The sequence below is a fragment of the Schistocerca piceifrons genome, chromosome 3 (assembly GCF_021461385.2).
Source record: "Schistocerca piceifrons isolate TAMUIC-IGC-003096 chromosome 3, iqSchPice1.1, whole genome shotgun sequence".
Lineage (NCBI taxonomy): Eukaryota > Metazoa > Arthropoda > Insecta > Orthoptera > Acrididae > Schistocerca > Schistocerca piceifrons.
The window spans coordinates 898,725,982-898,751,706 of record NC_060140.1 but is presented as its reverse complement, the minus strand read 5'-3'; positions in this window follow the sequence as shown (position 1 = coordinate 898,751,706).

Below are 25,725 nucleotides of genomic sequence, written 5' to 3'. Positions count from 1 at the left end.
GTCCCAAACATGCTCAATGGGGGACAGATCCGGAGATCTTGCTGGCCAGGGTAGTTGACTTACACCTTCTAGAGCACGTTGGGTGGCACGGGATACATGCGGACGTGCATTGTCCTGTTGGAACAGCAAGTTCCCTTGCCGGTCTAGGAATAGTAGAACGATGGGTTCGATGACGGTTTGGATGTACCGTGCACTATTCAGTGCCCCTCGACGATCACCAGTGGTGTACGGCCAGTGTAGGAGATCGCTCCCCACACCATGATGCCGGGTGTTGGCCCTGTGTGCCTCGGTCGTATGCAGTCCTGATTGTGGCGCTCACCTGCACGGCGCCAAACACGCATACGACCATCATTGGCACCAAGGCAGAAGAGACTCTCATCGCTCAAGAAGACACGTCTCCATTCGTCCCTCCATTCACGCCTGTCGCGACACCACTGGAGGCGGGCTGCACGATGTTGGGGCGTGAGCGGAAGACGGCCTAACGGTGTGCGGGACCGTAGCCCAGCTTCATGGAGACGGTTGCGAATGGTCCTCGCCGATACCCCAGGAGCAACAGTGTCCCTAATTTGCTGGGAAGTGGCGGTGCGGTCCCCTACGGCACTGCGTAGGATCCTACGGTCTTGGCGTGCATCCGTGCGTCGCTGCGGTCCGGTCCCAGGTCGACGGGCACGTGCACCTTCCGCCGACCACTGGCGACAACATCGATGTCCTGTGGAGACCTCACGCCCCACGTGTTGAGCAATTTGGCGGTACGTCCACCCGGCCTCCCGCATGCCCACTATACGCCCTCGCTCAAAGTCCGTCAACTGCACACACGGTTCACGTCCACGCTGTCGCGGCATGCTACCAGTGTTAAAGACTGCGATGGAGCTCCGTATGCCACGGCAAACTGACTGACACTGACGGCGGCGGTGCACAAATGCTGCGCAGCTAGCGCCATTCGACGGCCAACACCGCGGTTCCTGGTGTGTCCGCTGTGCCCTGCGTGTGATCATTGCTTGTACAGCCCTCTCGCAGTGACCGGAGCAAGTATGGTGGGTCTGACACACCGGTGTCAATGTGTTCTTTTTTCCATTTCCAGGAGTGTATTTTCAAAGTTAGACTGATTGCCAGTTATTCAGACCGCTCTGAAGGAACATGTTAAAACATTACTTGTGGACACATTACTAGAGAACTCACTCGGCGGATCCAATAGATCCGGCTAAAATACACCAATAATGACCCGGTCTTTCAAACGACATCTAGTGTCTTAGTACAATACTAATGCCTATACTTACGACCAAAGAGGCGACTGAGCAAACGAGCAGCTTAGTACAACAGGTTGTTCAGATTATAACTAATGACTGAGAAACGCAATTACAATCAAAGAACTTAACCGGTTATTAGCTAAATCCTACCACAACGTCCCTCTTTTGTTTAACGGTAACCTGTGCCGTAGTACATTTGATCTGGCTGTATGAACGGCCAAGAGCTGATTAATTAGAACGGGTACAAACCAGAAAGGAAAGGCAATGTAATAGCGGGACAAATTTTCGAACGACAACTATAGTTCAATTCTTTTATCTTGGCGGTTCGCACATGCCCGCCTAGACGTGGAAGATTGCTGCGTTGCCAGTTACACGCGCTAAGAGAAGCAGCGCCATAGTATAGTATAGTTCGCAAACTTAACGTTTAGGCTGCAGCGCGCAGTTTATGAAGTGAAGCCACCACGGCCGCATTAACCCTTTCGCTGCTACAGAGACGTGCTCCCCGCATTCCGCGCTGTGCGCGATTTTGTCATCACTGCACTGCTCGCCTGTGCAGACACATGGTGTTCCGACTGCTTTGACACACTTATCATTCGATTTCACAAAAACTATTTGGCCCAAAAATTTGATTTTTACACATCTTCTTGGCTGATACCTTCCCTCCATAAATGACTTAATTTTGTTTCGATGCTGAACGCAGTTATTGTGCAGCATTAAATGTGGTAAACCGTAAACTATTGCACGAAATTTTGAAGAGTTTGCAGAGGTAAAAGTCCACAGTGTATACTTTCCGTATGATCGATTTTAGTTGCCACTAGAAATTTCAAAAAATTACAGTCAAACGAATAAAATTCATGAAGTAAGACACTTCGATCTGATTTTTAAATAAATAAAGTATTAAGCACCGAACAAAATTTGGACTCGGAATCTTTTGCTTAGCAGCCAAACACCTTAATCGTTACGCTAAGGCAGCTCGTCGTTCAAGAGTTTTCCTGAAATACTTTAAAGAAGCAAGCAAAATAACGACAAACACTGTTGGTATGACTATGAATTACTCACGTTTCGTCGAAGTACAATAGTGGGAAATAAACAATTACCGCTGTTCTTTATTGCGAAAAAACGGTTAGTTAGAATGAATTTCCTTGCTATCGCCTGAATTAGGAGGCATATTGCTTGTTTGATTTAATTAATTAATTGAATATGAAACAGTTGGTATAAAGAATGCTTTTTCCATACTTTCTTTTATAGAAAGTCTGCTATCAAGACATTGATTTGTTCAATTACTTTATTTATGACTGAACGTTTCTAAAACTGAAGACACTCGTCCGTACTCTGCACTGCAGTCGAGTTCTGGCAACGTCGTTCTCTGTTCTTTGGTCGACTGTGTTTTGTGACGTCAGATGCGCAGAACGAACCTAAACTCGGTCGCCGTCGTAAATGACGTGCACTATAGTGTCTCAGTACAATACAACTGACTATATTTACGACCAAAGCGCCGACCGAGTAAAATAATAAGGAGAGCAAGTAGACAATAAAACAAATCACCACTAAGATTACAGAATGCTACTCCCCTTTATCAGCAGGCAGTTCCATGGATCCACGGTGCGTCGCAGCGGTTACTGAGTGGTGCCGATGACAGCCAGGTAGAAGATGGCAGCCAGGCCACGAGCGGTCGTCCGACACGGATGTTGCCAACCAACCGACGAGATGTCGGCCTGTTGCTTGTAGTCGACGCTGACCCCGGTGAAGTACTCCGGTATCTTCGTTCTACCAGGCCCTCCTTGCGCAGCTCGAGGTTTCTGCCGCTCGGACCTCGTGACCACCTCTTGTCGCGACGCTACCACCAATCCCCAAACTTCGTGCCTCCTTCTAAGGACACAACTCAAAGATAAAAACTCTTCCTCATATATATTGGGAATGGAGCCGCAAGAGGGAGAGTCGATACTACACCTGAACCAGTGGCGCCAGGTAGAGCAGTCCACTAACTAAATGGCGCTAAGGCTCAGAGCGTTTCGAATGTTGTAAAGGCCATCCCAATGGAAAGGACACTTGTCGGTAAACAACACAACGGCGGAGAAGTCGGGATCTCGCACAACTCGTTGCAGAAACTACCGGCAAAACCCTAACCTGTGCTCGTAGTCGGCAACAGGATTTAGGTCTTGTACAGGGTGGAAACTAAATTGACGCTAGCCGTCATCCCACGAAACCTCTTGGACTATCCGATGAATGACCCCCATGTCGCGTCCAACCGCTCGAGTATTTGTCGTAGGTGCTGCCTCGAAGCACTCGATAACAGTCTCTTCAAAAGCAGCATCGCTTCGTGTCTGAGGTCTTCCGACATCACCATGATATCCCGCTAACGATACTGTTTCGCCAAGTTTCCGGTGAATTGCTGTAAACGTTTGCGGGTGTGGGTGACGTCTCGCTGGGTACCGTTCCTCATACAACCGCCGAGCTCCATGCTAATTACAGTGTGCTAGTCCATAAACAAAAACCATACCTCGTTGTTATTCAAACGGATACTGTACCGCCACGCTTACGGTATGACTAAATCACAGGAGACGTGTGTGTGCTCCGAAGCGAAGCTTACGTGTGAATGCCTCTGGAGACATACAGCATGACCTATTCGACTCATGTGCGTATCACATTGGAGCTGTGACGGAGTGAGGGACTTTGTATGTGTGAACTGACATCCATAGCGCTGCTCGTCAACCGACGAACAGCAACAGGGCTACCCCACGGCCAATCAGAATGCGTGGCGCGAAGTTCCCGTAGTTTAAAAATGGTGCGTTGTCGACCTACAAAACTTTAGTAATTTTGGTTGCTACTGGCATTAGCTATCCAGGGTTAAAATTTCGTGACACAATTTTTCCCCATCCTACATATTACATCAAGTTTACATCCTTAGTCAATAAATGGAAAGATACCACTCTAAACGATCTTACAGAGAAAAAAAATCTTCGTCACGATGTTGTTGTTGTCGTTGTTGTTGTTGTTGTGGTCTTCAGTCCTGAGACTGGTTTGATGCAGATCTCCATGCTACTGCATCCTGTGCAAGCTGCTTCATCTCCCAGTACGTACTGCAGCCTACATCCTTCTGAATCTGCTTAGTGTATTCATCTCTTGGTCGCCCTCTACGATTTTTACCCTCGACGCTGCCCTCCAGTACTAAATTGGTCATCCCCTGATGCCTCAGAACATGTCCTGCCAACCGATCCCTTCTTCTAGTCAAGTTGTGCCACAAAATCCTCCCCAATTCTGCTCAATACCTCCTCATTAGTTATGTGATCTAGCCATCTAATCTTCAGCATTCTTCTGTAGCACAACATTTCGAAAGCTTCTATTCTCTTCTTGTCCAAACTATTTATCGTCGATGTTTCACTTCCATACATGGCTACACTTACTTTCAGAAACGACTTGCTGACACTTAAATCGATGTTAAAAAATTTCTTTTCTTCAGAAACGCTTTCCTTGACATTGTCAGTCTACATTTTATATCCTCTCTACTTCCACTATCATCAGTTATTTTGCTCCTCAAATAGCAAAACTCCTTTGCTACTTTAAGTGTCTCATTTCCTAATCTAATTCCCTCAGCGTCACCTGACTTAATTCGACTACATTCCATTATCCTCGTTTTGCTTTTGTTGATGTTCATCTTATACCCTACTTTCAAGACACTACCCATTCCGTTCAACTGCTCTTCGTCACGATATGTGGGGCAAACTCAGATGTGAACTTCGTCCCAGAGCCAGTGTCCAGGATATCACAGACAAGTTGTTGGCCACCTTACCTCAGGAGAGAAAGCAACTGGTTAACACGTAGTGCATGCAACCAGGCGAGAGGTTTTGGAACGTCATACTGATAAGTGGATTTGTACTGCCAAGATCTTCACAAGTGTGACTCGAGTCTGTTATCACTGAAAATACATCACATACCCCCTCAAACCAAGAAGTTTCATTTCGTTTCCTCCTCTTCTTCTGGATGTTTCACTTCTCTTGTCAGGTAGTCTATTCGAAAGATATATCTGATCAAAGTTTACCGATAGCATCCGTATCCGAATTGTTGACATCATTCGACAACAGCCCTGCTCCTGGTAGGAAATGTGACATAGTTATGAGCACTGGTGGTACTGAAAAGCAGCATAATTTGCTTAAGTCATAATTTGCTGTGGATCTCTAAAGTACTTATACACTGCTCAGTATCATTAATGTGATGACCTGTCAAAAGCCTGATTAACCACGTTTTGCAGCGCAAACTGCAGCAAGACGTACAAGAAGAGAGTCACTGATTTTCTGAAAGATATCTACAGGGATGTGGATCTGCGAGCGAACAACCCGATCAAGGTTGTTCGACGGATTCGCGACTGGGATTAAATCCAGCGAGTACGAACACTTCATCCTGGTACTCTTCGAACTACGCATGTACATCATGAACTGTGTGGCAGTCGGCCGATGTGGCCGAGTGGTTCTAGGCGCGTCAGTCTGGAACCGCGAGACCGCTACGGTCACAGGTTCGAATCCTGCCTCGGGCATGGATGTGTGTGATGTCCTTACGTTAGTTAGGTTTAATTAGTTCTAAGTTCTAGCGGACTGGTGACCTCAGATGTTAAGTCCGATAGTGCTTAGAGCCATTTGAACCATTTTGAACTGTGTGGCACGTTCCATTTTTCCCGCTGGTAGATGCCATCGTGCCTAGGAAAAACAAGCTGCATGGAGAGACAACCATGGTCCAAAAGCATAGATGCATTGTTGTGTTTGCCCATTGTGACTTCCATAATGACAAGATCATCCAGGGAAAGCCACGAAAACATTTCCCAGACCATAACGGTACCTGCTCCGACCTGGACTCTTCTAATAACTGTTTGAAGATGTTTGCTTTCAAACATTTTACGACGTACACGTCAGTGATCATATGTCCGATGGATCATAAAAGATGATTTATTAGGATAAGTAAACTGTCTCCACTCAATGCACGTCCATTTGCGGTACTGACGTAAAAATTCCAGCCTTCGTTGCCGATGTACAGCAATCAGCATTGGTCAACGAAAATGGCAAATGTTGCGGAGGCCCATATGCAGGAACGTTCGCTGAATGGTCGATGAGGAGACAGTGCTGTTACTCCCTTGGTTCATCTGGGCCGTCAGCTGCTCAACAGCTGCACGTCTATTCTCCCGTGCACAACTACGCAGCCGTCGTTCACACCTATGATCCATGGCCCGTGGTTCACTCATCAGGTGTGAACAGCGCCATTTTACCACGCACGGTATACAATAAAGTGGAAAAAGTCATGGCATACTTCCTAATATTGTGTAGGACGACCTTTTGCCCGGCGGAATCCAGCAACTGGACGTGGCATGGACTCAAGAAGTCGTTGGAAATCATCTGCAGAAATATTGAGCCTTGTTGCCTATATGGCAGTCCATAATTTCGAAAGTATTACCGGTACAGGATGTTGTGCAGGAACTTCTAACACCGAAAATGCACGATGCATGGCACCTGCTACTGATATATAACTTTTTTTTGAATTGTATGTAAATATTTGCAATTTAAATTATTTTATTTTATTTACTCGTTCGGCATCACAGAGGCATAATTTACAATATTCTTATCACTATATACTAAAAACGAAAACAATATAATTCTACACTATATTAGATATGTTTTTGAGCCACTCTATGGCTGAGTCACTGAGTCTATGTATGTCCATGAGTTCACCACCATAGCCATACACTTTGCACACGAGTAGATGGTCCATTGTCTGTATTTCACCGCACTCACATACAGCGCTGTCTGCCAGGCCCCACTTGTTCATCAGGTGTTTACATCTCCCAACACTCGTTCTGACCCGGTTTAGAGCTGTCCACACTCTTCTTGGTAGGTTGAAGCCATCAATCTTCTTGTTCCGATCGTGTACTAAATTTTTGTTCTTAAATTCATTTGCCGACCATACTTCGTTCCAGGCCGTTCTCGGCTCAAAGGCTTGTAGTTCTTCACCGATTTTCCGAAAGGGTGATCTGGATTTAAGCCTGTTTGTCGATGTCAGATCTTGGTGGATAGGGAGATCCGGGTTGTCTATAATTTTCCTGTAGGTTTTTAGGGCTAGCTGTGATCACCTGATTTCTGGAGGCTCTATGTTCGCTAGTACAGGAAGCCATGCACAGGGGGTGGCCCTGAGTGTTCCCGAGATTATTCGCATTGTCTCCCTCAGCTGGACATCCACTTTAGATACGTGTGCACTTCTCCTCCAGACTGGTGAAGAGTGAACTGCAATTTAAATGTTTTCTTTTAATGAGTAAGGGTATTGCTTCACTGTATGTGTACATTTAGGTATAAGTCTGTTGACATTTCATTGTATTTATCTGTGTTTTACTGTGAAACTTATAAGCACTGGGAAAACGCCAAAGGAATTGTTATTTGCATCGACTAGCAACGATAATAGCAGTGCTTGTGCGTTGTAAAATCTTCGGGTAGGGGATGTTGCGCAGAGAGCGCGGAGAGAGCGGGAGACGGGTTCCAGCCTTTGTAGTGTGCGGAAGTGTGGTGTTACGCTCTCGCAGTGAGAGTACCATTTCGGCGGCATTATGTACGCGCGCCGGCCAGGCGTCTGGTAGCAGGAGGAAGGACAGTGGGTGAGCGGAAGAGGCTGTATTAATTACGATTGCCTATTCCTGTAATTAGCTGTAGTCCCACAAGATGCTACCGCCTTCAACAACAGCTGCAGTTCCAGCAACACAGATTCGTCGTGGGGTTAGAACAATTCCATTAGGTATACACGCGATACAGGGTCATATTTTATAACGCAAGCAGGATAGGCCGATTAGTAAGGGGGAGGTTACACTCTGACCAACTGAAATCGGTACTCATCTGATCAGACCACGCTTTTCCAGTCTTCTGGGGTCCAACCGATGTGATCCAGAGCCGAGGAGAGGCGCTGCATTCTACTACCAAAGGCACTCCCGTCGGTCGTCTGCTGCTATAACCTGTTAACGCCAGATTTCGCCGCACTTTCCTAACGGATACGTTCGCCGTACGTCACACATTGATTTCTGCTGCTATTTCACGCATTATTGTTCGTATGTTAGCACTGACAGCGCCACGCAAACGCCCCTGCCCTCGATCGTTAACCGATGGCCGTCGGCCACTGCGTTATCGATAGTGGGAGGTAATGCCTGAAATTGGGCATTCTGGCCACAATCTCGACAATGTGGATCTCGAAATATTGAATTTCCTAACGATTTACAAAATGAAATGTCCCATGCGTGTAGCTCCAGCTATCATTTCGCGTCCAAAATCTGTTAATTCCCGTCGCGGGTCACGTCGGAAACCTTTCCACGTGAATTATCTGAGTAGAAATGGCAGTTCTGCCATTCCACAGTACTTCTACACTGTGGGAACACGAGACTACCGCATCTATATATGTGCTTATCGCTGTCCAATGATCGTCACCTCCGTGGACTTTAACCATTGCATCAAGCGAAAAGTTCCTGACAGCCAACCACAAAACCTGAAGTAGAACCGATACACCATACTGCAGCCATGTATCACTCGTATCTAAATTGCTTAAAATGGTTTTTCACGACCCTCATGCATTACATACATTATGTGATCAAAAGTATCCGGAAACCCCCAGAAACATACATTTTTCGTATTAGATGCATTGTGCTTCCACCTACTGCCAGCTACTCCATATCAGCGACCTCAGTAGTCATTAGACATCGTGAGAGAGCAGAATGGGGCGCTCCGCAGAACTAACGGACTTCGGACGTGGTCAGGTGACTGGGTGTCACTTGTGTCATACGTCTGTACGCTAGATTTCCACACTCCTAAACAGCCCTAGGTCCACTGTCTCCGATGTGTTAGTGAAGGGACACGCACAGCACAAAAGCGTACAGGCCGCCCTCGTCTGTTGACTGACAGAGACTGCGGACAGTTGAAGATGGTCGTAACGTCTATCCAGACCATCAGACAGGAATCAGGAACACCAAACTGCGTCAAGATCCACTGCAAGCACTATGGCAGTTAGCTGGGAGACAAGAAAACAGGGCTTTCATGGTCGAGCGGCTGCTCATAAGCCACACATCACGCCGTTAAATGCCAAACGACGCCTCGCGTGGTGTATGGAGGGTAAACATTGACGACTGAACAGTGGAAAACGTTGTGTAAGTAACGAATCACGATACACAACGTGGCGATCCGATGGCAGGGTGTGGATATGGTGAATGCCCGGCGAATGTCATCTGTCAGCGTGTGTAGTGCCAAGAGTAAAATTCGGAGGCGGTGGTGTTACGGTGTGGTCCTGTTTTTCATGTTGTTTTGCGTGGCACTCTCACAGAACAAGCCTTTTTTCAAGAAGAATTATCTGCATAGGCAATTACCCTCATAGACATACACCTCAGCGACGTCATTTGCTCATTCAGCCTCTATCGTGAGACATAAAACAGTGAAGATCCGCCATGTAGTGGTCGCACGTGGTCAACAATACCAGGTGATGGGCACTATCTACAAGTTACAGCTCGTAAGTAGATTGCAACAGAACTGCACTCTGGCGTTTTGGAGGCAACTAGGTGGGCCAGCATGGGCATAACTGAAGTACTGCTTTGTTATCAAGATATAAAAAAAATATAATAACTGAAAGAGTCTATTTTCGGTTGTTGACAAATATAATTCGTAGAAATAGTGTTGATCCTAAGATTCGTTCCCTATTGGGAAAAAATTAAATATGTGACTAAGGAAATCTAAATACAAATATAAATACGTAATAATGAAAATACAGATGTGTTGCTACAATTAGCATTCCGGGGTGGCCGAGCGGTTCTAGGCGCTACAGTCTGGAACCGCGCGTCCGGTACGGTCGCAGGTTCGAATCCTGCCTTGGGCATGGATGTGTGTGATGTCCTTAGGTTAGTTAGGTTTAAGCACTTCTAAGTTCTACGGGACTGATGACCTCAGAAGTTAAGTCCCATAGTGCTCAGAGCCATTTGAACCATTTTTTTAATAAAATAAAATTAGTTGAATTGTGGAAAATTAAGGAAACATTATAGATAGTATTTTTTAAAGACTGTTTCTTTAGTAATGAGATTCGTCTCCACTGTCTATTAAGCACCGCTCAGGATGCAAAGTACTACCCAAGAAATGCAGTTTCACAGTTCAACAGTATGCAGATGATATTTCATTTTAAGTGGCTAACAAATAAAAATAAACCAACGGCCTTTCTTCATTGCACATTGCTCGTAAAGGATCGTGTTTGAGTCACATTAATTCACTGAAAAAAAAGATATATTATTTCGTCTTCTTGGCCGATGTAACGCGCAAGGACGCACACAAACAAAGATGCGTTTTATGCTCCGGAAAATTTCAAATTACTTCGATGGTTTCTGACAATAGTATCAAATATTATAAGTAACAGGAATGTGATCAGAGTGAAAAATAAAAAAGGAACTTTTTATACAACAACATATTCATCCTACGGTGAATAAGTGCTGTATTTACGAGGTTTATTCGGAAAGTGAGGAACTATCGGTCGCGAAATGGAAACCACTGTGAAAATCCGACGAGGCTTTTCACAGACGTTTTGGGCAGTGTCTCTAGTATGCCCGACGATCGTATCAAGACGCTGTTTTCAATTGTGAGCGCACTGTGAGCGAGTGAAAGTGCCGAGAACAACAATGTCTCCCGCCAAGTAGGAAGGCCCGCTGAGAGGCTTCGCCTTAATGAATGCAGCCCACCTAACACAACTGCCACGCGTTTCCTTCTTCATGGAAAATCTCAGCCGCACTCTGCAGTGGCAATGAAGACGCTCTTGCGGCCTTTTCGGTGGAAAGTGTTCGATCACCCACAACACAGCCCTAATTGGCTCGTCCTAAGTATCACCTCTGTTCACATGAAACGCTGGATACGCAGACAACACTTGGGCTCAGGCTACGCGCTATAGACCAGCGTAGAGAATTATCGGAAAGCACAGGCAGTAGCCCTCTATGACGATGGTGTTGGAAATTTGGTATAACGCCCCAAAAAATGTCTAAGTCGGAAGGGCGACTATGTAGAGAAGTACCTGAAGGTGTAGCTAAATGTGCGATGAAAACAGTTTTGATTTTCACTATGGTTTCCATTTCGCGACCGATCGTTCCTTATTTTCCCAACAACCCTCGTATTAGCGCTTTTTTCCCTCTTTCCATTGGCGCTGTCACTCCCCACAGTGTATGATGACCATTTTCAGTTTCCATACTATTTTGTATTTCGTTGTAGTTTACAAGTTTCAAAATATTGGATCAACACGACAGTTTCATGTTTGTGATGGGTATGGGTAATGCAGAAATAGCAACGTTGCGCCGCTTCGTAAAGACAGTTGGGACCTGGCAGTGGGAGTGAATGGAGTAAACGGCCGCAGGTTTCTCCGGTGTAGAGCGGTGTGGACCCACTAAGCGAGGGCGGAGACGGCTCTCATGAGCCTATTCCATCACGGTACCGGCACTTAATCTGCACTCGGAGGCTTTCGAGGAGAAGTCTCACACGCCTGTGGGATGTGTTTGAACAGTCTCTACCAGGTCTGGGTACCATCGACAGCTGTTGCCATTTCTCGCGCAAATTTCGTATGCTGCCACCAGCAGTAGATTAGTACGGAAAAGAAATGAGTATTTTTTTTAATGAAGTGGTGTTACCACAAAAGTTGTACAACGTTTAAAGTAAGTTCGAAGATGTTATCTCCTATCAAGCGTTTCACTTGCAAGTTGGCTATTATTAATATACAGAGTGTTTAAAAAAGAATTAACTGATTTTGGAAGGTAATAATTACGAAACATGTGACGTGAAGCAGGGAAATGAATGTTGTTTGAGTGGGCGCGGCCTAGAGTTTCAGAAAATCACTGTTAGACGTCAGCCATTGCGTCTTCTGAGTTTGCAGTCGGTCAGAAGTAGGATGATATTCGCCGGCCGGAGTGGCCGTGCGCTACAGTCTGGAGCCGAGTGACCGCTACGGTCACAGGATCGAATCCTGCCTCGGCCATGGATGTGTGTGATGTCCTTAGGTTAGTTAGGTACAATTAGTTCTAAGTTCTAGGCGACTGATGACCTCAGAAGTTAGTGCTCAGAGCCATTTGAAGATGGTGTTCGTTCAACAGAAGACCTTTTGTGAGCTGCAGTTTGCAAAGAGTGAATCAGCGACTTCGATCCACAGTGCTTTTCGTCGGCGTTTTGACATTGATCCACATGCATTCAAAAACATTCGTCAATTTGAAGAGACTGAATGCTTGTGTAAAGGTAAGAGTCCAGGTCGATCTCGCAGACTTGATGACAAGGTGGAAAGAATTCGCTAAACATTTGAGTGGAGTTCCCGAATGTCTACTCGCTGCGCGAGCAGTGCCTCATATGACTGTCTCGCGAGTGTTAAGGTGTCGTTTCGTCTGTAAACCATATGGACTATAATTGGTACAGGCTCTTGGAGTTGGTGATTTTACCACGGCTAATCTTCAGTGATGAGGCAACATTTCAAGTTAGCGATAAAGTAAACCAACAAAACATGCGCATAAAGGAAATCCAGAACTCTCATGACACTGTTGAGCACGAAAGAAACTCACCTAAATTGAACGTGTTTGTGCCATTTCTCGTTAAAACTCGTACGATTCCATCATTTTTGAGGGAAACAAGGTAACTGAATCTTGAAAAGGTGCAGAACTGGCTTTTTCCACAACTCCATGAGGTCTCCGATGACTTAGTTTTCCAACTGGGATGGAGGACAAAGTAAACCAGTTTCTCAATGATACTCTGCCTGAACGTAGAGGCGCACGAGACCCCCAAGCATTGCACTGCATTCTTGGCCTCCAAGGGCAACAGATATGATCCCTTTCGATTTTTTCTTGTGGGGATACGTGAAAAAAAAGTGTGCTCATCTCCCCTTTAGCTCGTGTCATAGAAGAAGTGAAAAACAGAATAACAGCCGCCATAAATTCTGTAACAGCAGATACATTATCTAAAGTTTATGACGAATTTCAATATCGTCTAAATGTTCTTCGTGCTGCTGCTTGTGGACAAATAGGACATTTGTAAAAGCATAGCTAAAACTTTAAAATTGTTTGAGAATTTTGCAATCCATCCCATTTTTGTAGTATATTTTAGTCAATAAAAATTGAATTTTGAAATCAGGCCATTCGTTTTGAATGGACCCGCAGTTTGAAGACGGAACTTTCAGGTAACTTGTGAATAAAATCCTTGGAGATGTTCAAATTAAGTTTTAATGAAATTCTTCACAAAACAAAGATAAACATTGCTACATGAAAGTGATACCATTCAAAATTACACAAACGGAAGTTATAGTTTTCGTTAATACGAGTAAGATTCCGATATGTAACTTCTTAACTTTGGTTTCACGTGCCGGCCGTTGTGGCCGAGAGGTTCTAGGCGCTTCAATCTGGAACCGCTCGACCGCTACGGTCGCAGCTTCGAATCCTGCCTCGTCCATGGATGCGTGTGATGTCCTCAGGTTAGTTAGGTTTAAGTAGTTCTAAGTTCTAGGGGACTGATGACCTCAGATGTTAAGTCCCACAGTGCTCCGAGCCATTTGAACCGTTTCACCTAACACAAAAATTGTAACAACTAATTGAAATGACTTATTAGTGTTCAAATGGCACAGAAAAATTACTTGTGTTATTCATTAATGGAATTATCTTTGATTATTATTTATAACATGTAATGTGCATTTACTGGTGTAGCCATTATTTCGTTGTGTTATCATCTGCTTTGTGCCTCGCCTACGAAGTTGTAAAAAGAATCTACATTATTATTCTACAATACTCAACATTATCTTCGTGTTAAATGCCTGAAGTCTTATCCGCGACTGAGAAAAGGTACTAGTTTCGTGGTCAGATAGAGCCATACATTGTTAAAAGAGCAAAATTGCAAATTATTGTACTTGTAAGACCTGTAGTGTCTACAAGTGCACTGTCGTGTTTGTGAGCAATTGCCGACAACTGAAGCAGTAAGTATTCTGTCCGTCTCGCTAAGAGTCATCTGTCCGAATTTCTGTTACCACATAGGGTAAAGGCATCTGTTCAGTTTGGAGGGAATTTATCGTATGCTACAATAGCACCATTGTGTTGTCACTCTACTAGCATCCACATATTGCCTGCTTCGGTTGGTGACAGTATTAAATTCCCAATTACTGTTCTGGCAAGTTCTGAAGTTTTTCCTCGCTGTGTTTTGCAACTATATTGTGGTTCTAATTTAGATGCGTCCCAACGGACTTTTTGCTTTCGACTTGGGTGGATCTGCATGCCTGTCTCGAGTGTTTGAATTCGGTGAGTCCGATTGTCTCCGTTGATAATAGCAAACTCGCAACAGCGCGATTTGTTCACGCAATATAAATCGAGGAAGAATGGAGACAGGTGCTATAGGAAAGTAATGCGCGGAGGCAGCCAATTATGTTCCGATGTGCTCATAAGAATTCACACTCAAAGTTTCGAATCATATGTACTTCACAAGCCACTGAACGATGTTTCGCTCGTGTTAATCCCTCCCCAGCCTTTTCCTATTCAATTTGGAGATGGTACGCTGGAAGACAAGCTGTCAGTCCCGCCTGTATGAGTTTGACTCGCGTGTTGGAAGCAATAATATTTTTCTGTACGATTTTCACTCCAGACGCGAATATGCGTTAATTTGAAACCTCCTGGAAGATTATATGTTTGAGGAGACCGGGACCCTAAACCTTTACCTAAGAGAGAGTCAGAGAGAGACACTGGTGCAAGTATAGCTGTGATAGCACAATCGGTAAGGGCATTGCTCACAGACGGCTTTGGTTCCTGGTTCAGGCTCCAGTCTGGCAGACAGTTTGAATCTCTCAGGAAGTTTCAAATAACACGTTTCTTGAGAATTTCTTTGAATGCGGGCTCTTAGAATTTTTGTAAGTAAGATAATCCACGATGCACACTGCAGTTTTTGCAGTGTCTTCCTAGATACTCTTTCCAGTACATCTACTATGTTACGACTTATCTAAATTGAAGCTACCTTAAAATAATTAAAATAGCATAATCAATAATTTCTGTTACATTTTTTCAAAATAAAATCAGCTGCACAATTTCAAAGTTTTATTCCGTTTGACCAGTTTTGTCAGACAGATCTGTCATCTTCGGCTGATCAGTACTATACTAAAACGTGGGTAAGCATGTTATAACCAAGTACTGAACTTCCAAAGCTAACAGGTTAAGCTGTTGAAACCGCTTGAGTGCAATAAAATATTTCAAGTGTGCAGTTGATGACTGATTTTATTGCTGGAAAAATGACAGCTATGAACAAAATCATTTTTGCGACATTCTCACTTTGAGTAAACTAACTCATGACTACCACTGCTATTCTTCTTTGAATCTTTTCTGTCTCCTCGGATTATCCAACTTTTTAACAGTTCCCAACAGACGTCGATGAGTGGTTGAAGGAGAATCTTGTACGCATCCGCTTTCGTCTGTAAATTACACTTCCTTAAGATATTTACAATAAATCTGTATGGCATCTGAATTTCCCAGTTTAGTTCATCTGGGTGTTTCTAAAGGTAACACCGGCCACCTTAAACGGTAATCGCTAATAACGTTATACCTCTGCGAGGAATTTTTGAGAAGTAGTGACTGCGAGATAACCTAATGGAAACAGACCAATCAATCTGGGATCATTTTTGAAACACTCCAGCAGAGTGTAACTAACAGTAAACAGGTGTGTCAGGAACAGCCCCCCCCCCCCCAGCAGGAAAGCAAGTTTTAACGTTACATATTAATATCAATCGCCAGCCTAATAAAGCAGAAGACAGTGCTAAGGCTAACCTAACCTTCCTTGACACACACACACTAAACTCTTTCTTTATACTTGTTCATACTACTTCACAGTACTCTAACCTTGGAGATAAATGTACTGGAAGTCAGACAAACAAATAGCCAATGAGATATCTAACAGTAACATATGCCTCTTAAAAACACGTACCTTAAATGAAGTAGATGCAGCAGTTTACAGAACCAATCATCAACACACATGAAACTAGTAGCAATATTAAACAGGAAAGAGCGTGAAATGATTCTGATTTAAATCAGGGGGTCTGTTAATGATCATACTCTACAACGTTCTTGCTTAGTACAGGTCTCTATGCCTGAGCATTAACCAACTTGCATTAGAATAGCTAACACAGTAAATATTTCTTTCTTAAACTCGGTTTGAAGCAATTAAACAGAATGAAAATCTAACTACATTGGATCTGAAGGAGCCTTTGCTTTGGTTCATTATTACTTATGCAAAGCACAACAAACCACGACTCTTTAAATAACAAATGTGGTTTGACAAGCGGTCTTATAACCTACTCATAATATAGTTGACTGTGTGAAAGGCCAACACAACATTAAATTCAAGTTCAAACACTTTCTCATGAAATGAACACTGAGAAAACTTCGGATTAATTTTAGTATTTTCAGACAGGCTTTTCAAGTAAGGCAAGTTATTTAAGGAAATAACCGCAGATTGGTCTAAAAATGCACTGGAAGTGGACTATTTCTCAAACTATAAAACTGAACTTTAAATACTATAGCTCCACGCATTAGAAAGCAACATCACTATTTTTACAGCTGCCAAAGAAGTCCTTCCATATTAAACTAGGACACTCGCAATTAAATTCACTAGGATACGATTCCTGTCCAGGTTTGTGATTTGGGATAATCACGGGTGTAAGACTGCGCTTTTAGCAACACCACGATTATTATTAAAATCAAACAAATTTCACAAACACGTTGTCCATTTACATAGTGTCAAATATAAACAATTTAGTGGAAGGCTGATGGTACTGGTGGCGTAATTTGCAGTCGCTGTTAACCTGACCGCGATGCAGTCATGGCAGTACTGTTGACCTCGCCCTGTTACAGATCTTCTTGGCGTTAGAATTATATTTTTGTAGGGCCAGAAAACAATGCCATGATGATAGTATCACCAAATACAGCATCCTAGGCCCATAAATACTGCTCTTCAGCTCTTCTGGCCTCAAAACTCAAAGAATATGAGCCACAGTGATCCGCTATTGTTAGCTGGATGTTAACCACAGCACTGCTCAGCCCAGACTCCATACCCGTCACAAAGGACGAGTTGCCACTTGCGCGCCGACCACATCTTTTCCACTCCGCCAGACTACTTCCGTAGCTGCGGGGCTTCCACAGATCTTTTACATTCAACCCTACGTTCCCTAAGGATGGACCACTTATTTACAGAACACCATATAACGATAATTCCAGTAGTTATTTAAATCCACAAGCATAATTTAAGCAACGTCGTTCAAAAGTTCACATAACTGAAATATGTAGACATAGTCAAAGAATTTCTATGATAGATACAACAAATTGACATAGAAATATCGATACAGATATAAAATAGGTCGAAAGAAGGTGTTACATGTTTCATCGCAAATGTAGATTTAGCTGATGGTTTCACCTGAAATTATTCGTTGATTCTCGAAGTCTATATCCGATTGCCGATCGCCGATCGTGTAGACAAATGATAAAGGGACTTTTTGTCGCTATATGCGATACGTTAAGTGTATTTATGTTGTAAGTCATCTGTAAAACATATCGGCAGGCGCTAATCATTTGCAGGTATCTCTGAATTACGAAAATGCGTCTGACCATATCTCCATGTAACAATCCGACATCCAGTTAAATCACAAGACCAACATTGCGCAGAAAAAGAACAATCGGTAGGGAAACACAGCGGAAATGAGATGGGGATATCTACATTCACTGCCGAAAACAACAATTTCCTCCTTTTTCAGAACATTAAATAAGGGAATACCTGTTAATTTAGATGAAATGCATTAAAGTATAGAGAAACAAACGACAGAAATGCACACTATTTGCCGAAAATGAAAACTAGAATGTTAACTATTGCAATTCAAAATTGTCGCCCGTTCTCTGCGAACAATACCAATACGTAAAAATTTGTTGCCTAAACAGTGATTCGAAACACACATCTGCTTATGATCAAGTAAATGTATAATGTGTACAAGGCGAATATTTCGATGTTAGACTCAGGAATAAGTTACTTTGACCTACAGAGACACGCTTCGTCTGAGATTTTGAAAAAGGTAGTTCTATAGTTGGGTGTGGTGTAATTACTGAGGTCTGAATAACAGCATTTTTCATGCTATGTTTTTGAACGGCATCAGCCGTGGCAATGTTGTAGATTCTGCTGTACATGGGTTCTTGTTCAAATGGCTCAAATGGCTCTAAGCACTATGGGACTTAACATCTGAGGTCATCAGTCCACTAGACTTAGAATTGCTTAAACCTAACTAACCTAAGGACATCACACCCATCCATGCCCGAGGCAGGATTCGAACCTGAGACCGTAGCAGTCGCGTGGTTGCGGACTGAAGTGCCTAGAACCGCTCGGCCACACCGGCCAGTCATGTATTCTTGTTGATGTTCTGCTGTCTGTCATTCGAATTTCCAATAGAACAGCATTAAGAACTGAACAATGATTTCAGAAGTAAATGACTCTGGTAACACAGTATACAGTTGTTTTATAGTAACTGTTCGTATACGGGAACAGATTTTGAAACTAGTCAATCCCTCCCTTCAACAAGTGATGGACATATTGGATCGGCAGGACACACTTGAGTTTGCTCAGGAATCATTTGAAGCTTCACCAGCCGTGTGTCACATTCACCGGCACGCCGGGCGAGCTGCACGGAACAGTAAATAGCACTCGCGCCCGTCCGCGCAACTGCCGCCAAGCTCATCGCCACGTGTGGCGCGCAAGCAAGCAAATGCAGTGCTAAAATCATGCCCGCGGTGTGCTACTAGACATTCGCGTGAGAATTGCCCGTCACGCCAAGCTATTTGCTTTTTCTGTAATAAACAAGGACATGTTCAGAGTGTTTGCCAGAAAAAGCTCAGATCGGACACTCACAACCATTCCAGACCCTTTGCTTCGTGCTGGAATCGGACTCGAACCCAGAATACTCAGGCTCGTGAACATTCGCCCATGGAAATTCATATAGTTCATTCCACTCCGCCCAGTGCCACTCTCTCTGACTGTGTTCATCCCACAAATAGTGCACGTCGACGTCGCCGGAAATCAGGTCAAGTCGCAAGTGATTATGTCTCAGTGTCAGTTCATGTTGCACGAGACAGTCGCTCTTGTCGTCAGCAGGACAATAAACTTTTTGTAGACTTGGACACTAACGGCAAAGTGATACCATTCCAGCTCGATACCGGAGCTGCAGTTTCACTGATCAATCACGACACGTACACACAGCTGGGCACACCTCCGTTGCGTGCCGCAAATTTTAACCTAACTACATATTCAGGTCACGGGCTCCCTGTGTTAGGACAGTGCAGCCTTCTTGCAACATACAAGGGACAAACAAAACTTGTGTCATTTTACGTCCTTCGTTCTTCTTCTGCAGTGAACTTGTTTGGTTTCGATTTATTTTAGTTGTTTAACTTGTCTATAGTCAATCAGGTCCTATGAGTGAACCAGACTGTGCCTTCAGACAGTGTTTCTCGTCTATGTGAAGAGTTTGCAGACATTTTTGCACCGGGCCTTGGTTGCGCTAAGAACTATAAAGCACATTTCGAACTGAAAGTAAACGCGCAACCGAAATTTTTCAGAGTGCGCAATGTTCCCCACGCATTGCGTGATGAGGTCGCAAGAACATTACACGATTTGGAATCACAAGGTGTGATTGAACGTGTGCAGGCTTCTCTCTGGGTATCACCCTTAGTAATTTTGCCAAAACCTTCCGGAAAATTGAGACTTTGTGTGGACTTCAAGGCAACAGTGAATCCCCAACTAGTGATTGCAACTTTTCCTTTACCCCGCCCGGAAGATCTTTTTGACAAACTGTGCCCAGGTAAATATTTTTCGAAGTTGGACCTAGCAGATGCATGCTTGCAAATACCGGTGGACGAAGAATCCCAGCGCGTTTTAGTGGTTAACACGCATCTTGGTTTGTACCGATTCAAACGACTGCCATTCGGGTGTGCATCCGCCCCTGCATTGTTTCAGCAATATCTACAAACTGTTGGTGCGTCGGTCCCTACTGCAGCAAACTTTCTGGACGATATTGTGATCTCCGGAAAGACGGAAGAAGAATATTTAGCCAATCTCAGAACATTATTTCAGGTCTTGCGACAAAATGGTCTTCGCTTGCGGAAGGACAAATGTGTGTTTTTTGCTCGTGACTTACCCTATCTGGGCCATGTCCTCAATGTCCAAGGCACACATCCCAGTCCAGAGCACCTCCGTGCCATACAAGACTTGCCTTCGCCGCAGAATTTGAAGCAGCTACAGAGTGTGTTGGGAAAAATCAATTACTACCATAACAATGTGCGCCACGCCTCTTCCATTTCAGCTCCGCTTCATCGCTTACGCCGTAAAGGTGTTCCGTTCGTCTGGACGACGTAATGCGAACGCGCCTTTCGCCAGTTGAAATCGCCGTTGCTTTCCGCTACTTGCCTTACGCCATTCGATCCCCAGAAACCCCTTTTGTTGATGGTAGATGCCTCGGATTTCGGGATCGGTGCTGTGCTTGCGCACAAAGATGGTTCGCACGATCGCCCTATTGCCTTTGCATCCAAATTGCTCTCGTCTGCGCAAAGAAATTATTCACAGATCGAGAAAGAAGCTTTGGCTCTCGTATTTGGTGTTACTAAGTTTCATGATTTCTTGTATGGTCGTCACTTTACCATCATCACAGACCACAAACCTTTGACATCCCTTTTTCATCCGAACAAGCCTGTACCTCCACGTACTGCGCAGAAATTCATCCACTGGTCTATTTTCCTCTAGCAGTACCGCTACGATATCTTGTATCGGTCCACTGCTAAGCACGGAAACGCCGATGCGTTGTCCCGTCTGCCTGTTGCTGAGGATAGAGCATTCGATTCCTCCGAACTTGCTTGCATGTTCGGAAACCGATGACGTGGTCGAATCGTTTCCGATTGATTTTCGTCGTGTAGCTACGGCCACAGCTGCTGACCCTGTCCTTGCTACCGTTCTGCGTTTCGTTGCTACGCAATGGTCCTTGTCAAAGTCACGGATCGCGGATCCGTTGATTCGCCGATTTTTTGCTCACAAGGAGAGACTTTTTGTACGACGTGGTGTTTTGCTGTTGCGTTCTGATAATGATCAGTCCAGGGTCGTGGTCCCACGTTCGTTACAGTCCTCTGTCTTACGGCTTCTCCACCAAGGACATTGGGGTATAGTGCGAACGAAACAACTTGCTCGTCAGCACTGTACTTGGTTCGGAATCGATGCTGCGATTACGAAAATGTGCTCTTCTTGCATGGCGTGTGCCGAACAACAATCCGCACCACCGCGGAAATTCTTTGCATGGCCGAAAGCCACTTCCCCTTGGCAACGCTTACACATCGATTTTGCTGGTCCCTTCTGGAATGCTCGATGGTTGGTTGTTGTCGATTCATTCAGTAATTTTCCTTTTGTTGTCCGGATGTCTTCCACGACGTCTTCTGCCACCATCCAAGCGTTATCCGCTATCTTTTGCATTGAAGGTCTTCCACAGACTATTGTTTCCGACAATGGCCAACAATTCATGTCCGCAGAATTTCAGTCATTCTGCAAGGCCACTGGTATTCAACATCTGACATCCGCGCCGTTTTCGCCACAGTCAAACGGTGCCGCTGAACGATTGGTCCGGACTTTCAAGTCCCAGATGTTGAAGTTGAAAGAGTCTCCTTCTCGGGAGGACGCCTTATTGCTCTTTTTGTCCACGTATCGCTCTCAGCCCCGAGATGGTCGCTCGCCGGCTGAGTTGTTTCACGGTCGCCCTCATCGCACCTTGATGTCTTTGCTACATCCGCCGCATCAGGTTCCTGTGCAGCGGCAGCCACCTGCTTTTGCCCCAGGCGACGTTGCCTACTATCGTAACTATAAAGGTTCACGGCGTTGGCTCGCAGGGCGCATTCTTCGCTGCCTCGGCCGCGCTATGTATCTGGTTTTGGGGGCCTCTGGTGAGGTGCGTCGGCATCTCAATCAGCTGCGCCTCTGTCGTCGCACGGGTTCAGCCGCTCCCCGTCTGCTTTCAGCGACGGTGCCGTCCGGTCAGCGCCCTGAGGACCCATCTATTGGCTCGCCTCAGCCCCAGGTGTTACCGACGATGCCTTCCATTTTGCCCCATGGCGACGCGCCGCCGCCGCCTGTTCTCCCGCCGGCGACGCCCGCAGTGGACGCGTCGCTGCAACCGCCGGGCGCCTTCCTGGGTCACGCGCCGCCAATCGCTTCCCGTGACCAGCTGTCCTCCGACATGGAACTCTTGCCCGCTCCGGACCACATGGCGTCTTCGCCCGTCGGGTGCCCCGACCCGATGGAGGTCGACCCTTCGGCCCCTACTGTCTCTTTACGGGCGCATACACCGCATGTTGGCGTGCACCCTGGACTAGGTTTTCAGGCGTTTCCTAGCTCCCCTCGGACTGAATGGCAGGGTGCGGGTGGCACAGCCTCGCCTGTTGTTAGGCTCCCCACCTCGTCGCATACGTCAACATGGGGTCCTCCCCACGGCGGGCGGAAGTCTTATAACACAACCGTACGCCGATTTGCGGGGGAGGAATGTGGTGTCACCGCCAGACACCACGCTTGCTAGGTGGTAGCCTTTAAATCGGCCGCGGTCCGTTAGTATACGTCGGACCCGCGTGTCGCCACTATCAGTGATTGCAGACCGAGCGCCGCCACACGGCAGGTCTAGAGAGACGTCCTAGCACTCGCCCCAGTTGTACAGCCGACTTTGCTAGCGATGGTTCACTGACAAATTACGTTCTCATTTGCCGAGACGATAGTTAGCATAGCCTTCAGCTACGTCATTTGCTACGACCTAGCAAGGTGCCATTATCATTTGCTATTTATCCTGTGATGCATGTACCGTCAGACCGATGTTCACCAATTATGGATTAGAGTTAAGTATTCCAACAGCTACGTACTATTTTTGCTACTATAAGACCTTGACCTGTTCCAGACCTCACGCCAGCCTGCGTGAGCTTAAACGCGTGCCTTTCGGCTTCACCTCGTAGTGGCTTGGCTGTCTTGCCAAATCATAACAGTAATTATAATAGCGTTGTTAGTCTCTGTTATTATTCCCATGCCATATTATTCTAGAATAACATCCTGTACTTATTCTTAATTACAGTATGAGTGCTTTGTTAGTGAATTAACTACAATCAAAATGGATTAATAAATTTCTTTGCAGTACAAAAAAGTTTACAGTAATTAAAAATTAACGTTTTTTCTCATTTAAATGGCTAGACAAATAATATAAGACTTACTTAAGCAGTAAACGAGTATTCATTTAACAGTGCTGTGGTAATGAAAGTTCAATGACATAGAGCAACAGAACAGCTCCAGAACTAGAACAAGAACAAGAAGACATATAGAGCAACCTCTAAAAACATTGCCGCTCACCATGCCTTTCAAAAACCAAAGGTGAAACACGTATCACGTGAAAATTTTTGTTTTGTTCAGTTGCGTATATCTTAGTCTGAAGAACTTTAGTAAGTACTTTAAATGTTAAGCCACTTAAGTGATAATTTATTTTTAATTGCTGTAAACTCTGTCTACATTTCAAAGAAATTTGGTAGCTTAGTTTCATTCTTGTTAATTTACTAACAACGACACTCGGGTTGTGCTTAAGAATAAGTACAGGTTCGTATCCTAGGATAATACTGACATGAGATAATGATAGGCTCTAATTGCAATATTATCACAATTTAACCACGTATGGACGCGGACTGATAAACAGTCTAAGCGATGTGCTTAACAAATCGTTTACATCTTAATTACGGTGGTGTAGCATGATAGACATCTTCATTTATCTACCGTAATCCTGTGTCATTTCTCTGATTCGGCGCACACAGGGTGCGCTATTTCTGCCGGTATATCTTGCCAGACGGCACCCAACACAACGCAGTCCACGAAGATGTCTCACATCGCGAACACTGATTGGCAGTTATTTCTGCGCTTCCGGCTCCCAGTGGCGGGGGCAAGAGGTGTCTGCAGCTCACTTGCTCTGAATAAGCTGCAGAAGAGTTTTGGTCTCTGACGGCTTTTGTGTGTAAACAAATTTCGGAAGACCACCTTCTCCGGGCAGTATTAGTTTACATTTACGTGCCCTGGCAAGTTTCAGTATATACACATATTGACAGATTTTAGACATCTGGAGCGTAGCATAAGTTAAAATTCAGCAGCAGTTTTATAATATTCGTATAAAAACTTTACTTATATACAGGAATTATTGAAACAGAAAAAAATCGTAGCTGTATCATGTGTATTGATTTATCAGAAGTTCTCTGTAAAAATTAAGAACAGTTTTGAGTTGCTTCATAATGAGAACTTCAGTTGAGCGACGAAAGAAGGAAGCACAAAAATGTTCAGTGAAATTCAGGTATACAGCAATACAAGGTACAAGTCAAGTAAGAACGAAATAATTACAGTAGGAAGAGCAGGGAAGCTAAGGCGAAATGGCTGCATGAAAAGTGTGAAGAAATCGAAAAAGAAATGACTGTCAGAAGGACTGACACAGCTTTTAGAAATGTCAAAAAAACCTTCATTGAAAAGCAGGGGTGGGAACATTAAGGTGCAATGGAAATTCTATTGTTAAATGCAAATTAGAGAGTGGACAACTAGAAAGAGTACACTGAAGGCCTTTATTTGGGGGGGGGGGGGGGGGTGCCAGAGACTTGGTAGAAGAAGAAACAGGAGGAGATACAGAAGAAGTAGGGGATCCACTATTACAGTCAAAATTTAAAAGGGCTTTGGAAGATATTAGATCGAATAAGGTGGAAGGAATAGATAAAATTTCATGAGAACTTCTAAAATCATTGGGGGAAGTGACTGAAAAACGACTATTCACGCTAGTGCGTAGAAAGTATGAGTCTGGCGATAAACGATCATCCACAGAATTCCAAAGACTGCAAGAGCAGAGAAGTGCAAGAATTATAGAGCAATTTGAAAACAGTTCATGTATCGATGTTGCTGACAAGAATAATGTACAGAAGAATGGAAAAGAAAATTGAGGACGTGTTAGACGACTATCAGTTTGGCTTTAGGATAGGTATCAGAGAGGCAGTTCTGACGGGGCGGTTGATAACAGAAGCAAGAGTAAAGGAAAAGCAAGACACGTTCAGACGATTTATCGACCAGGAAAATGCGTTCGATAATGTGAAATGGTTCAAGACGTTCTAAATTCTGAGGGCTAAGCTGTAGGGAGAGAAAGGTAAAATACAATGGCTCTGAGCACTATGGGACTTAACATCTGTGGTCATCAGTCCCCTAGAACTTAGAACTACCTAAACCTAACTAACCTGACATCACACATATCCATGCCCGAGGCAGGATTCGAATCTGCGACCGTAGCGGTCAAGCGGTTCCAGACTGAAGCGCCTAGAACCGCACAGCCACACCGGCCGGCGGTAAAACACAACATGTACAAGAAACAAGAGGGAATAATAAGAGTGGAAGAC